A 19,356-nucleotide genomic window follows, 5' to 3' on the forward strand; every position below is an offset into this window, starting at 1 on the left:
CGCGCGCGTCGCGCGCCCAAACCCCGCCCTCCCGTGCGCCCGGGCCGACGCCTCGCGGCCGGCGCTGCCACACCCCCGGCCTCTCCCGGGCCCCAATAGGGCGCGCTCCCTTTGCGGCCCCGCCTCCTCCGGCCACTCGTTCTTACGTCACTTCCACAAGCTCGTTTGTCCGCAGCTTCTACTTTGTGGTTAGTCCGATTCCTGGTTGCAGTTGTTTCGTTGGACCTTGACCGGACTAGCAACCTCCTTTTCTCCTAGCATTTCCCGCCTCTGGCTGCCGACTATTTCCGTGTGTCGCAACGGTCAAGGCTCAGGCTTCGAACTTTGTACCAAAGCCTTGTGAGCGGCTTACTTAGAGCCCAAGGCCGAGAGTCATCGGGTATGAGAAGGGGCACTTCTTTGTGTAATGTGTGCTTAGGTTTTGCTAATACCGCACCGTAGGTGTCAAGGGACTGATTGAAGTTTTGAACGCACCCCCACATTTTTCTCTTCCGGTCTCTACTTTGCGTTTCTATCTCTGTATTGTCAGTATTGTAAAGAAACTTTTTAATGGCGACCTACTGGCATCTTTTTTGTTTTGTTTTGTTTAAAATCAAACCTTCGAATAATTTCGGATAGGTGGTTGTCATCCAGAGGAAGTAAAAGGCTAGAGTTTTTCAGGGACACCAGCCTTTCCGATCCAAGCGTGCTGTAGTAGATGGGAAGAGATGGCTACTCAGACGCGGCTTGGTTTACATCATCAAGTGCTCCTGTAAAACTCGATTTTTGTAGTTGGCTTTAAAATCGAGTATAAGGGGGGAAAATCGGATATAAGGGGTGGCTTAATAAGCGCATAGTCCTTAGGATAAAATGCCTTTTTTTTTTTTTAACTGTGTCTTTTTATAACCAGTTGTAATTTAACCTAGGACAGTTGTTACATTTTAGAAAATTGTTATTAATGAAAGAATGTTCTTGAGCTAGTCATTTTCTTGTTTCCTGAAATCTAGGCCCAACTGGGTTTCAGTCTTAGCACTGCTACAAAAATAATTTTGACCGTATTTGGGTCTTAGTAGTTTTTGGAACCAAGTGCATAAGAATGTTTAGCCCAGTAGTCTGCAATCAGTGCATGTTAGTGAAACGACTGAATAACTTCCTAAATAGCACCTATATTTTCTATCCCTTCTTCAGCCCCTAAAGTCAAGCAAATATATTCTGAAATAATCTTTAAAATTCAACTATAAAGAAAGCTGTGGAATACTATTCAACAACAAAAGGGACATACTATTGGTATAACACACATATTAAATAAATCTGCAGGAAGTTATATAGAATTGAAAAGCCAGTCTGAAAAGCTTTCATATTGTATAATTCCATTTATATAACGTTCCAGAAATGACAAAATTATGGGAACCGTGAGTAGATTACATGATTGCCAGGGGTCAGAGAGCAAGGAGTGGAATCTTGTGATGGAAAATATGTATCTGGGTTGTGTCAAAGTCAGTATCTTCTTTGTGATATTACATTACAGTTTTGCAAGATGTTACCATTGGGGAAAACTGGGTAAAGGGTATATGTGGTGATTTCACTATTATTTTTCACAATTGCATGGGACACCACAATTATGGACAATTGATGGATACTTTTTGCTGTAGGCGTTCTTATAAACCTCTGTTAAAAGAAGATCTATGTGAATGATCCTCAGAATCAGTACAAATGATTAAAACATTTAAAATTGACTTAATTAATTAAAAAATTGACTTAACTAATCAAAACAATGCAAATTAAAACACAAAGAGAAGTCATTGTTCACTTGTCAGGTCAACAAAAATTTACAAATAAAATGTTCAGTTTTTGCAAGGGGACAATGAAATAGTATTCTCCTGAACTGGGGCTAGTGAAACTCATTCTGAAAAATCATTTGGAAATAATTTGTCAAGAGCCAGAAACAAACTTAATACTCAGTAATTGAAAGATGGTTAAATTTGCTGGTATGGTCTTATAATATTACATAACCATCTGAAATACATTTTGAAAAAACTGTAATAGCCTGGCAAATGCTGCTGAATAATGTCAAAATTCAGGATAGAAAGTTATATATTGTGTGTTCCAAATCATGTTTAAAACAAAGCATATACATTCTTAAATACATATATACTTTCTTTCTTAAATATATTCCTAGGGGAAAATAAAAGTTATTTGGTAAATAACAATATTAATAATATTGCATCAAGAATGTGGATTTGCGGGGTGCCTGGGTGGCAATGTGCATTGTACTCAGAGACACGACCAGCTAATGAAGCTCATCGCATACCCAAAAGTCACTGAATCACTGGTGATTCAGCCAAGAAATTAAGTAATTTCCTCTTGACTTTCCCTTTTCTCTTTAAGCACATCTTTGCATGTCTATGTTCTTGGAAAAATCACTTAAATGTTTTATTGAGCTATTTAGTTATTCAAATGTAAAGTAAAAGACCATTGCAGAAATAAAGGCATTTGAGAGCAGCAATTTTTAAAAAGAGCTAAACTACTCTGCATAACAACACAAAGGTTTGCATTATAGGCAGAGTTAGTTCACTTGGGACTTTTTTTGGAGAAATATTTGGCTTTTACATATGAAATTTGGCTATGATGTGCTTGCAAAGTGTTATTCTTATGGAATTATGTTCGTCGTTGAGCCATGGTTTACCACTTAGTTACTGCAGTCAGCCAGCCTTAGTGCACCTAAATTTTCACTTTATAATGTACATAAATATGTACAAAAGAACTAGGCAATTCTGGATCAACTCAAACCTGGACTGGATTATAGTACTTTCACATATTACTTAAGACTTAATATATAAGACTTTAAGAACCATAATGATACTGGATTATTATATTATGAAGAGAATGTTCTACTTGTGTTTTTAAGGCCAATACTTATAGTTGGCAGGGGTGAGGTCTCCCCATAAATCAGTGAATAATCTTATATTCAATCATCCTGAAAAGAGGCAGATCATGGGACAGACAATGCCTGAGAGATGGAGAATTCCTTCCTCCCTGTAGGTCACACTTTCTTAGAGCCTGACTTCATAAAGTGGTGTAAAGTATGCCTGAGTGCATGTCGAAGAGGTAGAATTTTTAAAAACTTAGTGTTTTTCATAGGAAGCTAAATATACAGCTATAAAAAATAAAATAACTTATTGATGACATCTCCTTTAATCTGAGGACAATAAAAAAACAGCTAATATTTATATTATACTTAGGGTATTATAGGTAATTCTAATGTGGTATATACAGTACATTATGGAAATTAAAGTATAATCATATTATACTAAGCAGTGGTTTTTAATATTATGCTAAGCTCTTGATTAAATAATCATAGCACCTGCTAGCAAAAGAGAAAGTGTTTTGCTGAGTCCAGTTCTAGCGTTGGAAAGTAGGGCTAGGAAGGGTAGGAGACAGGAAGCAAATTTGTTATTATTGTTGTGATCTGGGTTAGAAAAAAAAATACTATTTTTCTTTTTTTTTTTTAAAGATTTTATTTATTTATTTGACAGAGAGAAATCACAAGTAGATGGAGAGGCAGGCAGAGAGAGAGAGGGAAGCAGGCTCCCTGCCAAACAGAGAGCCCGATGCGGGACTCGATCCCAGGACCCTGAGATCATGACCTGAGCCGAAGGCAGCGGCTTAAGCCACTGAGCCACCCAGGCACCCCCAAAAAATACTATTTTTCTGTTAAGGAATTGGGATTTACAATAACCTTAGTCTTGGAACCCCAGGGTAAGAAATTAACATAAGAAGTGGTTTTTAGGTATTGATACTTGAGATTTGTTGTAAAGCAAAAACATTCACTGGAGGATAGGAGGGGGCACACATACTTTCCATCTAGCTTGCACAGGATTTCCATAGATAAAAAAGAAGCACTGAAAATGAGCCTGCAATCACATATTACAAACAAACTACCATGGTACAAAGCAGACACATGGAATAGCAGAGAAAAAGAAAAAACAACATAGGTTTTATAGACCAAATATAAACAAGCAGTCAGACACTATAAAATAAGCATGTTTAAAATAGTTAATGTCATAAAAAGGAAAACAAGGAAATATGAAAGAAAAGTTAATTAAAGCAACTAATAGAAATGGGGGGGGGAAAGACACTGAAATTAAACATTAATGATTTCTGCTTCCAGTTAAAATATAGGACGTGAAAGGCACATGGTAACAAAAACATTAACAAAATTAAATTTTATGAGATCAGCAAAGTACAATAAATAGAAGAATGCCTAAATGAACTAATACTCAGGAAGAAATGAGATATTCATAAATGAACAAATTCATACTTGGGAGTAAGGCAGCTAATCAAAATATGGGCTATTGAAGAATTGGCCCACCAAAGATGGAGATCAGGAAAAGCCAACTAAGCTTTAGACAGCAGTGTGGGTTTGTGGGAGACACTGAAATCTGGAGGTAGACTATAGCAGATTGAGTTTTCAAAATGGCCTCCACCATATATTCCATCCTACATTCTCTTTTCTACAATGTGACATTGACATCCTCCCATCAAGTAGTAGTGTCCATGATCCCTCTAGAATCTGGTCAGGTTTCAACAACGGTGGAAACAATTGTGACTTTTGAGGCTGAATCATAAAGGTGATACAGTTCTCTCTGACCTTTTTGGGGCACATGATTTTGCAACCTTGAGTGCAATGGAAGGAGTCCATGTGTGATATGATGTGTGGGGATGGTCTGGTCATCCCAAGTGGAGTTCCCAGGCAATAGTTGATACCAACCAGCAGGCCTGTAATTAGACCATCTCAAGATAATTCTTGTTCCTTGCCATTGGCTTACCTCCAGCCAGGTCCACATAATAATTTTTATTTTTTTAAATTTCAAGTAGGCTCCATACCCACTATGGAGTTCAACGTGGGGCTAGAACTTCCAGTCCTAAAAGACCTGAGCAGAGGTCAAGAATCAGACACTTAACTGACTGAGCCACCCAGGCACCTCCATAATAAAATATTTTTATTTCAAATATTACTTTTTTTTAAAGACTTTATTTATTTGAGAGAGAGGAAGAGCAGACTGGGGGGAAAGGCAGAGGGAGAGAGACAGACAGACTCCCTGATGAGCAGGGAGTCAGACGCAGGGCTCAATCCCAGGACCCTAGGATCATGACCTGTGCTGAAGGCAGGTGGTTAACTGACTGAGCCAGCCAGACACCCCTCAAGTATTATCATTTTGTTTCAACTGAAATATCTTCATTTCAAATGTTTCAACTGTTAAATTTAGTGTAATAGATAACCAGAATAAGCTCCAGATTTGAAAATAAATTATTTTGAAAATTCTCTCTCCACATGCCACTCACATCCAAATATTGCCAAGAAAGCTGCATTGGAGGAAAGGCTGGACAACCAGAATAAACTGTACATTTCTCTGCATCCTTGCAATGTTTGGATTATGAATCCTGCTGGAGTTGAATCTGAAGATGAGCCAAAATTACCTGAAAGTAACATGACCTCCTCCAAGCTCAAATACTTAAAAAAAAAAAAAAATCATTATTATCAAAGACTAATAACAGTTGAGTTTAAAATATATATATATATGGCTTGACTGTGTGCAACATGACTCTTGGAAGAATCTGAATTATCATTCTTACCCTACCTGAGGAAAGGGTTTATGCTCTGGGAAGAATCAAACCAGAACAAAAGTTATGCTTTAGCTTCACTGTTGTATTACATATAATCTCTATAAATTAATTTTTTAACGGGCATGAAAATAAAAATGGAACCCATAATCAAGAAAAAGACAACAATAAAAGTAGACCTAGAGAAGATAACCCGTTTATTAGACTTTATAGAGAACTTTAGTACAACCACTATAAATACTGAAAGCATATATCAGGAAATATGGATGTAATAGGTTAAATATGTGGTATTTAAGGAAAGAAGTAGAAACATCAGGAAGAAGCAAACAAATTTTAGAACTTAAAATTTTTTTGAAAAATACAGTATCAGAAATAAAAACTTATCAGTGCCTGTGTGGCTCAGTCGATTAAGCATCTGCCTTCGGCTTAGGTCATAGTCGCAGAGTCCTGGGATCAAGCCCCACATGGGGCTCCTAGCTCAGCTGGGAGCCTGCTTCTCCCCCTGCCTGCAGTTCTTCCTGCTTGTGCTTGCTCTCTGTCTCTCTTGCTCACTCTCACTGTCAAATAAAAATCTTTTTAAAAATTATCAGTTGGGGTTAACAGCAGGTCTGATAGAAGAAAGGGTTATCAAATTTGAAAACAGTTCAGTTGAAATTAATCCAGAGAGAAAAAGGGTTGAAAAAAAATATCAGCGTCAACAGCTTATAAGATACTATCAAGTGGTCCAACATACTTGTGTGCTTTAAGTTCCAAAAGGGGTAGAAAGAGAGAATTGGATAGAGAAAGTATTTGAAGAACAAATAATGGCAAAAGAAAAAGAATTATTTATTTTGACAAAAAACAAAACAAAACAAAAACCAAACATGGACTCCTAAATCTCAATAAATCCTCAAAGTGAAAAATAAGAATTTACATGTAGGCATATCATAGTAAAATTGTGGAAAACAAAAGATAAAGAGCAAGTCTCAAAAAAAGAAATCTTGGGGAAAAAGAATACATTATAGGGGAACAACAATAAGAACTCCACCTGACCTCCCCTTAGAATAAATAGAAGCCAAAGGAATGATATTTTTAAAGGACAGAAAGAAAAATAGAAAGAGAAAGAAAACAATTGTCAACATAAAATTCTACATTAAGGGAAAATAACTCTCAGAAATGAAGGCAAAATAAGGATATTTTCTGATAAATACTGAGAGAATTCAATATAACAGATTTCTACTACCAAAAAAAAAAAAAGTGCTAAGGGGGTTCATTCCCAGTGTAGGGTTTACTCTGCAAGTGCTGGGCCTTGCAGATTTGGTTTTTTTTTTTTCTTCTCCTGGACAAGAAGCCTTTGCCACAGCCATGTTATGACAGATCATTGGTCAGGCCAAGGAGCGTCTGAGCTTGATCCCCCTTTTAGTATTTATTGGGGCAGGAGGTACTAGAGCAGTGACTGGCATTGTTCAATCCAGACGTTACTTGGGATAGGAAGAATAACCCAGAACCCTGGAACAAACTGCATCCCAGTGATCAATGCAAGTTTTGCTCAGTGAATGTAGGTTACAGCAAACTGAAGAAAGAAGGTCCAGATTTCTCAATGAAATGTTTCAGTATAAAACTGCTTAGACTGAAGATCTTCCAGAAGCCATCCGCACAGTTTTCCACTTACCCAGAAAATATTTCCCCTTTAAATGCATGAAATCATGTTGGTGTATTGTGTTGGGATTTACACTGAATAATAAATATCTGAAACTTGATATGTGTCACTATTTAATGCTGAAAATCTGCTCTGAACTTTATAACAAGGGTATAGGAAATAAACCTAGAATGTAAGGGAAAAATGCTAAAAGCTCATCAGGCTGCATGAAAATGAAACCAAATTGATGCTCATATTTACAAAAAAGAATGGCGAGCACTGGAAATATAGATAAATATAAATACTATTTTATTTTAATTTTTAAAAGGATGGTTGACCTTATAAAACAAAAATAAAAAAATAACAATGTATTATAGGAGTTGTAGCATGAGAAGTGAAATATATAATAGTAACACAAAGGAAGGGAGAAATTAAGTGGAAATGTGTCATTGTAAGATTCTTCCCTTAATGGAAACATGGTTTAATATAATTCCAAGGTAGTCTATGATTAATGAAGGATGCATATAATAATCTGTAAAGGAGGATTTCTTAATCTGAGCTTTATTTTCATGTTGGGCCAGATAATCTTTGTCCCGGAGGCCTATCCTGTACATTTAAGATATTTAGCAGCATCTCCAGCCTCTACTTACTAGATCATTTGTACCCATTATTCCAAATGTGATAACCAAAATTTATTCTGATGTTGCCAAATGTCCTTTGGAAATCATTATCTTCCCCTGTTGAAAACCACTGCCCTAGAGCCATCACTAAAAGACACAGTAAAGGATACACATGCACATAAACACACCCCCAAAGAGTTATAGCTATACATCCAAAGGAAGAGGTAAAAGAGAATATTAAAAGCAAGGAAACATGATAAAGAAGTCAATCGAAAAGAGCGCAGTAAAAGAAAAAGAAGGAAGAACTGATAGGATAAATGAAAAACAAATTACAAGTGGTAGCCTTAAACCAACTCTATAATTACTTTAAATGTAAATGGGCTAAGCACACCAATTAAAAACTAGGGAGGGTTTTTTTTTCTTCAGAGTTTATTAAAAAAAAAAAAAAGGCCACCATGTGTTGTTCACATTGATGCACTTTTAATGTGAAAACATAGATTAAAAGGAGGAATGAAGAAAGATATAACCATGCAAACACTATAATCATAGAATTGTTGTGATTATATTAATATCAGACAAATTAGACATTAATATAAAGAAGATGACTAGTGATAAAGAGATGTTGGGAAAATGAAAAATTTTCATTCTACCCTTCTAGGTTCTGTGACTGGTCCAACAATTAATATGACAAAGGACAGAGAAAAACAAGAAAAACACAAATTTAATAACATATGTATGGGAGCCCCCAAAAGATATGAAACTCAAAAAACAGCCAGACAATTGAGGTTTCTGTCACATCTTATGTTAAGGAAAAGTGCAGAGATCTGGGGCTACCAAGGGGAGGAAGGCCATTCATAGGAAGGGGGGAGGGGGTGGTGTTTGGGAAACCAAGCATGCCCTGTTGTGCACGTCAATTTCTTAGGTAAAAAATTATCTCTGGCAATAGTTCTTTTTCTGGTACAGAAATTGCAAAATTTCACCATAAATAGGGAAATTTGTCTTTCTTTTATACAGGTAAGAAGGAAGTAAAGAGCTTTTCTTGAGGCCACTGGGCACTGATTGCCTTTAGTTTAAAATAATCCTCATGCCCAAGTGACATATATTGGGGGGACTTTCTGAGCCTCTTCAGAGGGATGTTTCATTATGATGAGAAGATGAGTTCATTAAGAAGGCATAATAATCCTAACTTATGTATATATCTAATAATTGAATCAGACTCCAACCGCCATAAAGAGACCATTTGGAGGAGAACTGAAATGCTCTAGCTGACAGTTCCTGCAAGCCTCCAGCTGGCAACCAGGACAAACGGCCAGGGATATAAGTGAGATCATTTAGACACTCTAGTTGTCTGACATCTTAGCTAATATCATATGAAACAGAAGAAACATCCTATTGCCTCACAGTATAGTGAGAAATAAATTGCTTTAAGGCATTAATTTTGGGGGTGTTTTTTATTGCAGCAATAGATAATAGAAATACTACCTACATCTGAAAAATCAAGAACTAGCAATAAAACCATATTATTTAGTGATATGAAAATTGTAATTATGGAATTGGTAAAAAAAATTTAAAGTGTTTGCCTCCTTGGTACTTTAAATTATTTGCATGTATTACTTTGATAGAAATAAATGTTTTTAAGAAAAAAAAACTTGTGAACTAGTAAAAAATTCTGAGGAAGTTGCCCAAGATTTAGTACATAAATATGAAACTATGAAAGAGAAGTTAGTAGACTGGGATATGGAATGAGCAAGTATGATAGGAGTTCTAGAAGGAGACGCAAGAAAGAATAGTGTTTGGAAATACTCAAGGAAATAATATCTAAAGTAATATCAACAGTTGATATGAATCTTCAGATCTATAAAAGGCAATTCCTCAGGAAATTTTTAAAAAATTCATATATGGACACATCGTATCAAAACTAAAAATCATCTATCCAAGTCATAAAGATCTTCAAAAGAACCCAGCAAAAAACATTTTGTATTTAATGGGAACCATGACTCTCAGCAGACTACTCAACACCATTAATAAAAACCAGAAGATCATGGAAAATGCATTCGAAGTGCTGAGAGGAAATAAACCAAAAACCAACTAAAATATTGTTCAGCAGTGAGAGCAAAGTAAATGTCTTCTCTACTATCCAGAAAGCAATACAACTATGGCATTTACTGTTAAGATACTGGAATGCTTTCATAATGGTTGGTAAATAGCTATTGCCCTGAGGGTTTTAGGTATCCCTTAAGAACTCCCTCTCCTCTCTCTAAAATCCAGCCATTAGAAGGTTAATGACTAGCATGTAAAGTGGCTTCCGGCACCTTGTTCCAGACCTGTAACTTGTGTCTATCCTGATTGGTAGGACCCTGCCTCTGCCAAATTCTACATCCTATGTACTACCATTGCACGTTGGGAGAACCCCCGAAGAACTGGCCTATTTGTCGCCAGAGCCTATCACTTGGCACGGGTGGTGGTGGTGGGTAGTCCTTGTGGGTCACTGAAAGTGTGTGTAGGCCTGCAAGCCAGGTTGCTGTGGTGGCCATGTGCTAGCACTCTTTATGCAATGTTCTCCAGCTAAAGTGGGCCTCTATTCCATTGCAGCAGCACTCATACCCCGAGGGGCAAATGTCCAGCACCATTCTGGCTCTGTCCCCAATGCTGTGGCCACCTACTGCAGGCTGGTACTCCTTTGGATTCACCTTTGAATGGCCATTTAAAGGAATTGTGATCTCCGTAGGACTTTGACTCCGAGAAGCCATGAAGAAACAGAGAAATCAGTTAACAGCCAGTAACAAAGGCCACCTTTGCCCCTAGCAGGTGCTACTAGTTCTTTCAGCACAGGAGACATTCTGTGACAGACATGAGGCCGTGGAGGATGGGCAGACCCATATGGGTGGTTTGGAGCTAGAGGATGCCCTTTCTATTACCATACTGATTTTCAGTTTTATTTGCTAAAGCCTGTTTTATACCCTCCCTAACAGGCACACATTTGTCTTTTTTTTTTTTTTTGATGTATTTTAAATTTTTGTTTATTTTTTTATTATTACTATTTTTATTAACATATAACGTATTATTTGCTTCGGGGGTACAGGTCTGTGAATCATCAGTCTTATACAATTCGCAGCACTCACCATAGCACATACCTTCCCCAATGTTCATAACCCAAGCCACTCTATCCCTCCACCACCACCCCCCAGCAACCCTCAGTTTGTTTCCTGAGATTAAGAGTCTCTTATGGTTTGTCTCCCTCCCCAGTCCCATCTTGTTTCATTTTTCCCTCACTTCCCCTCACAAACCCCTGCCCTGCCTCTCAAATTCCTCATATCAGAGAGATCACATTTGTCTTTATAATAAAAATCAGAACTAAATTATGTACTGCTTGCTCTGTGCCAGGCATCACTGTAAATATATATTAGTGCATTTGGATAATAGAATTATCACTATCACTCTCATTTTACAAATGGCAATACTAAAACATAAAGAGGATAATAAAAACTTGGGTTGAAGAGTTGGGATTTGAAAGTCTAGACACAGAGCCAGTTGCAATCATTGCAATGTTATGCTCTTTTTCTGGGTTGTAGGATTAGGTCCAATCTAATTAAGTATGATATTTCAGTAAGAGATAATGGAGATAGGAACTATGAAAAGATCTTAGTAATATAAGACTTCGGAAAAAATCTGATGGAGGCCAGTTTTTTTTTTTTTGAGATTTTATTTATTTATTTGAGAGAGAGAGCGAGAGATCACAATTAGGCAGAGCAGAAGGCAGAGAGAGAGGGGGAAGCAGGTTTCCTGCTGAGCAGAGGCCTGATTTGAGGCTTGATTCCAGGACCCTGAGATCATGGCCTGAGCTGAAGGCAGAGGCTTAACCTACCGAACCACCCAACCGCCCCTGGAGGCCAGTATTTTAACAATTAAAATTATTAAAAGACCTCTCTGGCATTGAGATTACAAGTGTTTTTCAATTTTGTTGGGAATTTATTATAACAGTTTGATGTAGTTTCCTATATCAAGTTATAATGAAGAGACAAGTTCATTTAAGTAGGGACACATATGTAAATTAAAAGATTGCAATAGCAACTTATAAAATTCAGTAAATGTTTTGGAAATTACTAGAATGATTTACTGAATGATGCACATTGCAACTTATATTACTAATAAGCAGTTTTACAATATAGTTCATTTGGGGGAAAAGTGAAGTACATTTTTAATCTGTGAATCCATATATTGATTTCTATATTAATTTAGATAATTTCAATCATAAAATATTTTTAATAGCATCTTGGAATTTCTTGAGAAAAGGAGAGGGAGCCATCAGTGCCAGGGTGCACCTTCTGAGATTTGATTTAATCAGTCTAGTCTCAGTACTCAACTTGAGTATTTTTTAAAAAGCTCCCCAGTAACACTAATGTGTTACCAAGGAAGAGAACCAATGTTCAACAGCAGGGCTTGCAAATACCCCCTGTAACTGCCTCTTTTTATAAATAAAATTTTATTGGAACAAACAGGGTCATTCTCATGTGTTATGCATCATCTATGTCTACATTGCTACCTCACCAGTAGACTAGGTGCTACAAAGACCATATGGCTTACAAAGCCCAAGATACTTTATACCATACAGAGAAATAAATTCAAAATGGATGGAGGACTTACATGTGAGACAGGAAATCATCAAAATCTTGGAGGAGGAAACAGATAGTGACCTCTTTGACATTGCTGTAGCAACTTCTTACTAGGTATATCTCCCAAGGCAAGGGAAATAAGTGTAAAAGTAAACTATTGGAACTTCATTAATAGAATTCTAAAATCATTTTTCCTTATGTAGAGTTCTAGGTGACTAACAACAGATTGGACGTAGGAAACTAAGGAACAAGTCTGAAATAATACTTTTCATGATCTTAGGAGGTTTGTTTGACTTTCAGCTGGTTCTTAGGCTTCGGATTTGTTATTTTGAGTTTGGAGTACTTAGTAAATTCTAAAATTGTGCTGTGGCTTTAGGGCAGGGCTAGATTTCTAGATACACATCCAGTGTTTGTCACATGGCCTACTTGCTAATGAACAATCATTTACTCCACAGTGGGCTTCTTTCCAATCTGTGAGCTCATGATGGTTAGATCTATGCTTCTAGGACTGGCTCCAAATCAGTGCTTCGGCGATTACAGGGAACATGAGCCCATGTTTGCCAGTTCAAATAATGTATTGTCCTCAGCCAAATGAATTCTCACTGTTGTGGGTAGTAGCTATGTACAATACAAAATATTTAACTTACTACCTGTAATGACATACTAGCCAGGAAACTTACTATTCTAAAACAATACATACATTCATTCATGGATCTGTAAAACAGTATTAGTGTTCTAAAAGACATAATAGGAGATAGATTGAGTTAATCTTTATGTTTATGTTTATGTTGAGTTAATCTTTATGTTATATCTGAAATTTACACAACATAAAATATGACAGTCAGAACTTGTTCAGATTTTTATCAGTAGAGGAAAATATTTTCAAATGCAGATTTTAAACTATCATTGACTCTCTATGGAAGGTTTTTTCCCCCCATGCTTTTTCCATGCTTTTTCTTTCAGACCTTGAGAACCATTTAGTATATAGCTGTCAGACCAGAAGATACAGTATTTATTCCAAAGTCAAATTGTTTGGTTTACTTCTGCTCTCTTTTTGCAGGCTTCTAATTTGTATAAATTGTATAAATTCTATTTTTTATACAAATTGTTGTACAATTGTGTCCAATTATATAAATTTTATTTCTTGTGACTAGATTAAAAGACTTCTAGAACTCATCAGGGAAATACAAATCAAAACTACAATGAGATACCACCTCACACCAGTCAGAATGGCTAAAATTAACAAGTCAGGAAATGGCAGATGTTGGAGAGGATGCAGAAAAAGGGGAACCCTCCTACACTCTTGGTGGGAATGCAAGCTGGGAATGCAACCACTCTGGAAAACAGTATGGAGGTTCCTCAGAAGATTAAAAATAGAGCTACCCTATGACCCAGCAATGACACTACTAGAGATTTACCCCAAAGATACAAATGTAGTGATCCGAAGGGGCATCTGCACTCCAGTGTTTATAGCAGCAATACCCACAATAGCTAAACCATGAAAAGAGCTAATGTCCATTGATAGATGAATGGGTAAAGATGCGGTGTATATATATGACGGAATACTACTCAGCCATCAAAAAAATGAAATCTTGCCATTAGCAACCATGTGGATGAAACTAGAGGATATTATGCTAAGCGAAATAAGTCAATTAGAGAAAGACCATTATCATATGATCTCACTCATATGTGGAATTTAGGAAACAAAACAGAGGGTCATAGGGGAAGAGAGGAAAAATAAAATAAGATAAAATCAGAGATGGAGACAAAACATAGAGACTTTTAATCACAGAAAACATACTGAGGGTTGTTGGAGGTTGGGGAGGTGGGGAGATGGGATATCTGGGTGTGAACATTAAGGAAGGCATGTGATGTAACGGAGCCCTGGGTATTATATAAGATTGATGAATCACTGACCTCTACCTCTGAAACTAATTAATACATTATATGTTAGTTAATTGAATTTAAATTAAAAAAAGACTTCTAGAACTATTTATACTAAAAATTAGCAGCCAATCCCCTCATTTCATAGCAAGAAAACCACAACCCAGAGAAGTTAGGAAGTAGAGTTAGAACTAAATTCAGAAGTCGAAATTAAGAATGTTAACCCCAACTTCCCTAAATAATTCAGTTGCTAAGTCTATTGAAAACTATTTTAAAATGTTGGATTGATCTAATTCTTTCCAAGTCCACTGTTAATTTCTCAATCCAAGCATTTAATACTCCTGGATATCTATGGTATTTGATTGATTGATTGATTGATCTGAGCAAAAATGTGTGTGGGGAGGGGCAGAGGGAAAGGAAGAGAGAGAACCTCAAGCAGACTCCTGCAAAGCAGACAGACTAATGTAGGGCTTGCCCTCACAACTCTGAGATCATGACCTGAGCCAAAATCAACAGTCGGTTGCTTAAACTGACTGAGCCACCCAGGTACCCCAATATCTACAGTATTTTAAATTGGACTTTGTGCATCTAGTTTCTTTTTATTCCCATTCATCTTGTTTTTGTTTCTGAATTTATTTATTCTCTACTAAGTATGCCAAGTAGTCTTTAACAATTTTAAAAATGATTATGAAATATTTTATCTTTATAATTTAATATTATCTTAGATCAATAAATACACCCTGAGAGGGAGACTTATGTTCAGGGACTTTACTGGGTCATGCTCTTGGGGTCAACACCTCTAAGGGAGTGAAGAGTGTCTTGGGGAGAGGGTCTCTTAAGTTGCTTCTGGATCTTGGCTATTGTTAATAATGGTGCAGTAAACATGGGGGTGCATATATCTTTTCAAATTAGTGTTTTCATTTTCTTTGGGTAAATACCCAGTGATGGGATTGCTGGAGCATCTGGTATTTTTATTTTTAATTTTTTGAGGAAGCTCAATTCTTTTTTCCAGTGGTTACACCAATTTACATTCCTACCAATAGTGCACAAAAGTTACCTTTTCTCCACATTCTTGCCAACACTTGTTATTTCTTGTCTTCTTGATTTTAGCCATTCTGACAGGTGTAAGGTGATATCTCACAGTGGTTTTAATTTGCTTTTTTCCGATCGTGAGTGATGTTGAATATCTTTTCATGTGTTTGTTGGCCATTTGGATTTCTTCCTTGGAAAAACATCTGTTCAGATCCTCTGAGCATTTTCTTTTAAAGATTTTTATTTATTTATTTGACAGACAGCGATCACAAGTGGGCAGAGAGGCAGGCAGAGAGAGGGGAAGGGAAGCAGGCTCCCTGCTGAGCAGAGAGCCCGATGTGGGGCTGGATGCCAGGACCCTGGGATCATGACCTGAGCTGAAGGCAGAGGCTTTAACCCACTGAGCCACCCAGGCACCCCACTCTGAGCATTTTTATGTTGTTTCTTTTTGTGTATAGGTTGAATTGAATAAGTTCTTTACATATTTTGGATATTAACCCCTTATGAGATAGATCATTTGCAAATATCTTCTCCTATTCAGTAGATTGCCCTTTTCAGATTGATGGTTTCCTCCACTGTATAAAAGCTTTTTAGTTTGATATAGTCCCAATAGTTTTTAAAATAATTTTTAAAAGATTTTATTTATTTATTTGATATGTGGAGAGAGATCACAAGTAGGCAGAGAGGCAGGCAAAGAGAGAGAGAGAGAGGGAAGCAGGCTCCCTGCTGAGCAGAGAGCTTCATGTGGGGCTTGATCCCAAGATCCTGAGATCATGGCCTGAGCTGAAGGCAGAGGCTTAACCCACTAAGCCATCCAGGCACCCTAATATAGTTCCAATAGTTTATATTTGTTTTTGTTTCCCTTGTCTTAGGAGACATATCTAGAAAAATGTGCTATGGCTGATGTCAGAGAAATAGCTGCCTGTGTTCTTTTCTAGGATTTTTATGGTTTCAGGTCTTACATATAGGTCTTTAATCCATTTTGAGTTTATTTTTGTCTTTAATATGAGAAAGTGGTCCAGTTTTTTGTATGTAGCTGTCCAGTTTTCCCAACACCATTAGTTGAAGACACTGTCTTTTCCCCCTTGTATATTCTTGCTTCCTTTGTCATAGATTGATAGTAGAATTTTGGGTTTATTTCTGGGTCTTCTACTCTGTTCTATTGATCAATGTGTCTATCTTTGTGCCAGTACTATACTGTTTTGATTACCACAGCTTTGAATGGATAAAGAAGATATAATATGTTTGTATGTGTATATTAATGGAATATTAAGCAACCTTAAAATGGTATGAGATCAGGCCATTTGTGTCAGTGTGGATGGAACTAGAGGGTATTATGCTAAGTGAAGTAAGCTATACTGAGAGAGACAAATACTATGTGATTTCACTTATCTGTGTAATCTAAAAAAAATAAACAAAGAAAAAGCAGAATCATACCTATAAACATAGAGAACAAATTAATGGTTGGCAGTGGAGAGGGAGGTTGGGAGATGGACAAAATGGGTGAAGGGGAGTGGGAGAATACAGGTTTCTAGTTATGGAATGAAAAAGTCAAAGGAATAAAAGGTATAGCATAAGTCAATGATATTATACTAACATTGTATGGTGACATATGGTAGCTTCTTTTGTGGTGAACATAACATAATATTTAAATTTGTTGAATCACTGTGTTGTATACCTAAATCTAATGTAATGTTGTATGTCAATGAAACTAAATCATTAATAAAATAAATCATTAATAAAAAATCATTAAAAAATCTTCAAACTTCCCTCCCCCGCAAAAAAAGAAGGCTGAAGAAAGGGGAGACTTAAGGAGCTCTGAAGACCATGCCTTGTACTCCTATATCTACCAGTCATGGGATGCAGGCTTATTCTGGGGAGAAGGCAAGGCCTTGGGTGAGGTGACTCTCTTTGGGTAAGGGCAATTCTTGGAGAGAACTCAACTGAAAACTGTGAGTTGCCCAATTTTCCTGGAATGCCCTATGTGTGAACAAATTTGGGTGGCACATCACAGGATCTCCTAAAATATATGTATATGTGTGTATAACATATAAATGAAACATACAGAATAAAACAAACAGCCAGTATGTTGGAAAGAATAATGCAACTGCATAATGCAAGAATAATGCAACATGTCCACGTCCTAATCCCTGGAACATGTGAATATCTTACCTTACAAGGCAGAAGAGACTTTGCAGCTATGATTCACTTGAAGATTTTGAAATGGGGCTATTGTCCTGGATGATATGTGAGCCTAATGTAATCATAAGGGAAGGTCTGAATCAGAGGAGATCTGATGATAAAAGCAGGGATTGCAGCAATGTGGCAGAAATCAAACAATGCAATAGACTCTGGATGATGGAAAGGACAAAAAACTCTCCCCTAGATCCTAGACAGATTTTAGTTTTCCCTTCATTTTGATTTTTGCCCCATAAGACCCATTTCAGATTTCTGAGCTTGAAATCTGTAAGGTAGTAAATTTGTGTTGTTTTAACTGCTAAATTTGTGGTAATCTGTTATAGTGACAATGAGAACTAATGTGCCTGCGTATCAGAACCCTAAGTTAAGCAATGGAACATAAACCATGCCTCTGAGAACACCTGTTTGCCTTTCTCTAGTCACATTCCTCTCCCTTTCTACCAAAGGTAACAACTATTCTGAATATTAGTTTTATCATTTCCTCACTTTTCATCGTAGTTTTACCATATATATTATAAGCCATCAATATTTACATGTTAACATATGATATCCTTAACAAGTATTTATTATTATAAATGTTAATATATAACATATTCTATATTAATATGTTTTCTAATGGTATATTGTTAAGGGTTTATGAAATTACTCTATCACTCAACATTGTGTTTGTGTTTTTGAGATTCAGCAATATGAATGTGTGAAGCTATGGTTCATTTTTTTTACTGTTATTAATATTCTAGTTTTATGAGCATATGGTAATTTAACTATCCTCCTGTTGGACATTAATCTACCTTTTCACACTTGATTTAATCAGCAAAATTTCTAAGGGTTGTCTTCCCAACAAGGGAAAAGTCTGAGGAAAAGCACTTTAGGGAGATCATTGTAGTATCACCATCTTTCCCTTGGTTTCTTTCCTGGCAAATGAATATCTTTCTGATTGTCATCATCTAACTTAAATTCCTAGATTTTAGGAACTTAACTTAGGAACTTAAATGCTAAGTTCCTAGATGTTAGGAATTGTGGTGCTAAGCATATGTTTTATATTATACAATACTTTGTACAACGTTCTGCAGGTGTTGAATAATTGTTAAATAATAACAACAATAAATGTTATATACTTCTTGCATGTAGGGGTCAGGACCTTTTAGTTGTAAACAACAGAAACTCAGCTTATACAAACTTAAGCAGAAAATGTATTGGTTTGGCTCACATCTGTGGAAATTTCTCTCACATCTGTAGGAGGAGCAAGAGCTTTAAGACAAGGGTTGAAATGCTTTAGGGCTCTGTATCTGTCTGTTGCTCAGATTGCCGATCCCTGCCTGACCTCCTTCTCAGAAAGAGAATATTACAATGGAGAGATGCTACTATTATTAGCTTCTACAAAGACTATACTTTCAGGGATCATTTCTATAGTTTGTTACTAGCTTCTACAAATTATTTTTCCAGAAAAATAAACATCCCACTTCTTCCCAATGACCACATATGGAATCTCTGATGATTCAAAGATATTTTGATTGGTTTTGCTTACGTCATGTCCGTCCCACCTCCTTCACATGAACTGAAAATATTAATATGGAATGGGTGAGGGTCCTCCAAAGGAAAGGATGCTGAGTAGAAAAACAAAAGTCCTCCACCACATGTATCAGGAACTTTTCTGGGTTTAATGTATTTAACACTTTGCTTAATGTGAAGATGCTGAGATTTTAATCTAAATAAAAATAATCTTTATAAGGATGGATTCTCACAATTAATGATAGAGCTGCAAATAGAATTTAGATTCATAGCT

The 19,356-nt window shown here is 36.6% G+C and overlaps 2 pseudogenes; both read left to right on the plus strand.

Annotated features, from left to right (window-relative positions):
* Nucleotides 1-6,948: 6,948 nt before the first annotated feature.
* On the plus strand, nucleotides 6,949-7,285 carry LOC122890270 (annotated as a pseudogene).
* Nucleotides 7,286-18,952: 11,667 nt separating this feature from the next.
* On the plus strand, nucleotides 18,953-19,089 carry LOC122890599 (annotated as a pseudogene).
* Nucleotides 19,090-19,356: the final 267 nt, after the last annotated feature.

Source organism: Neovison vison, chromosome 11, assembly GCF_020171115.1.
Source record: "Neovison vison isolate M4711 chromosome 11, ASM_NN_V1, whole genome shotgun sequence".
NCBI lineage: Eukaryota > Metazoa > Chordata > Mammalia > Carnivora > Mustelidae > Neogale > Neogale vison.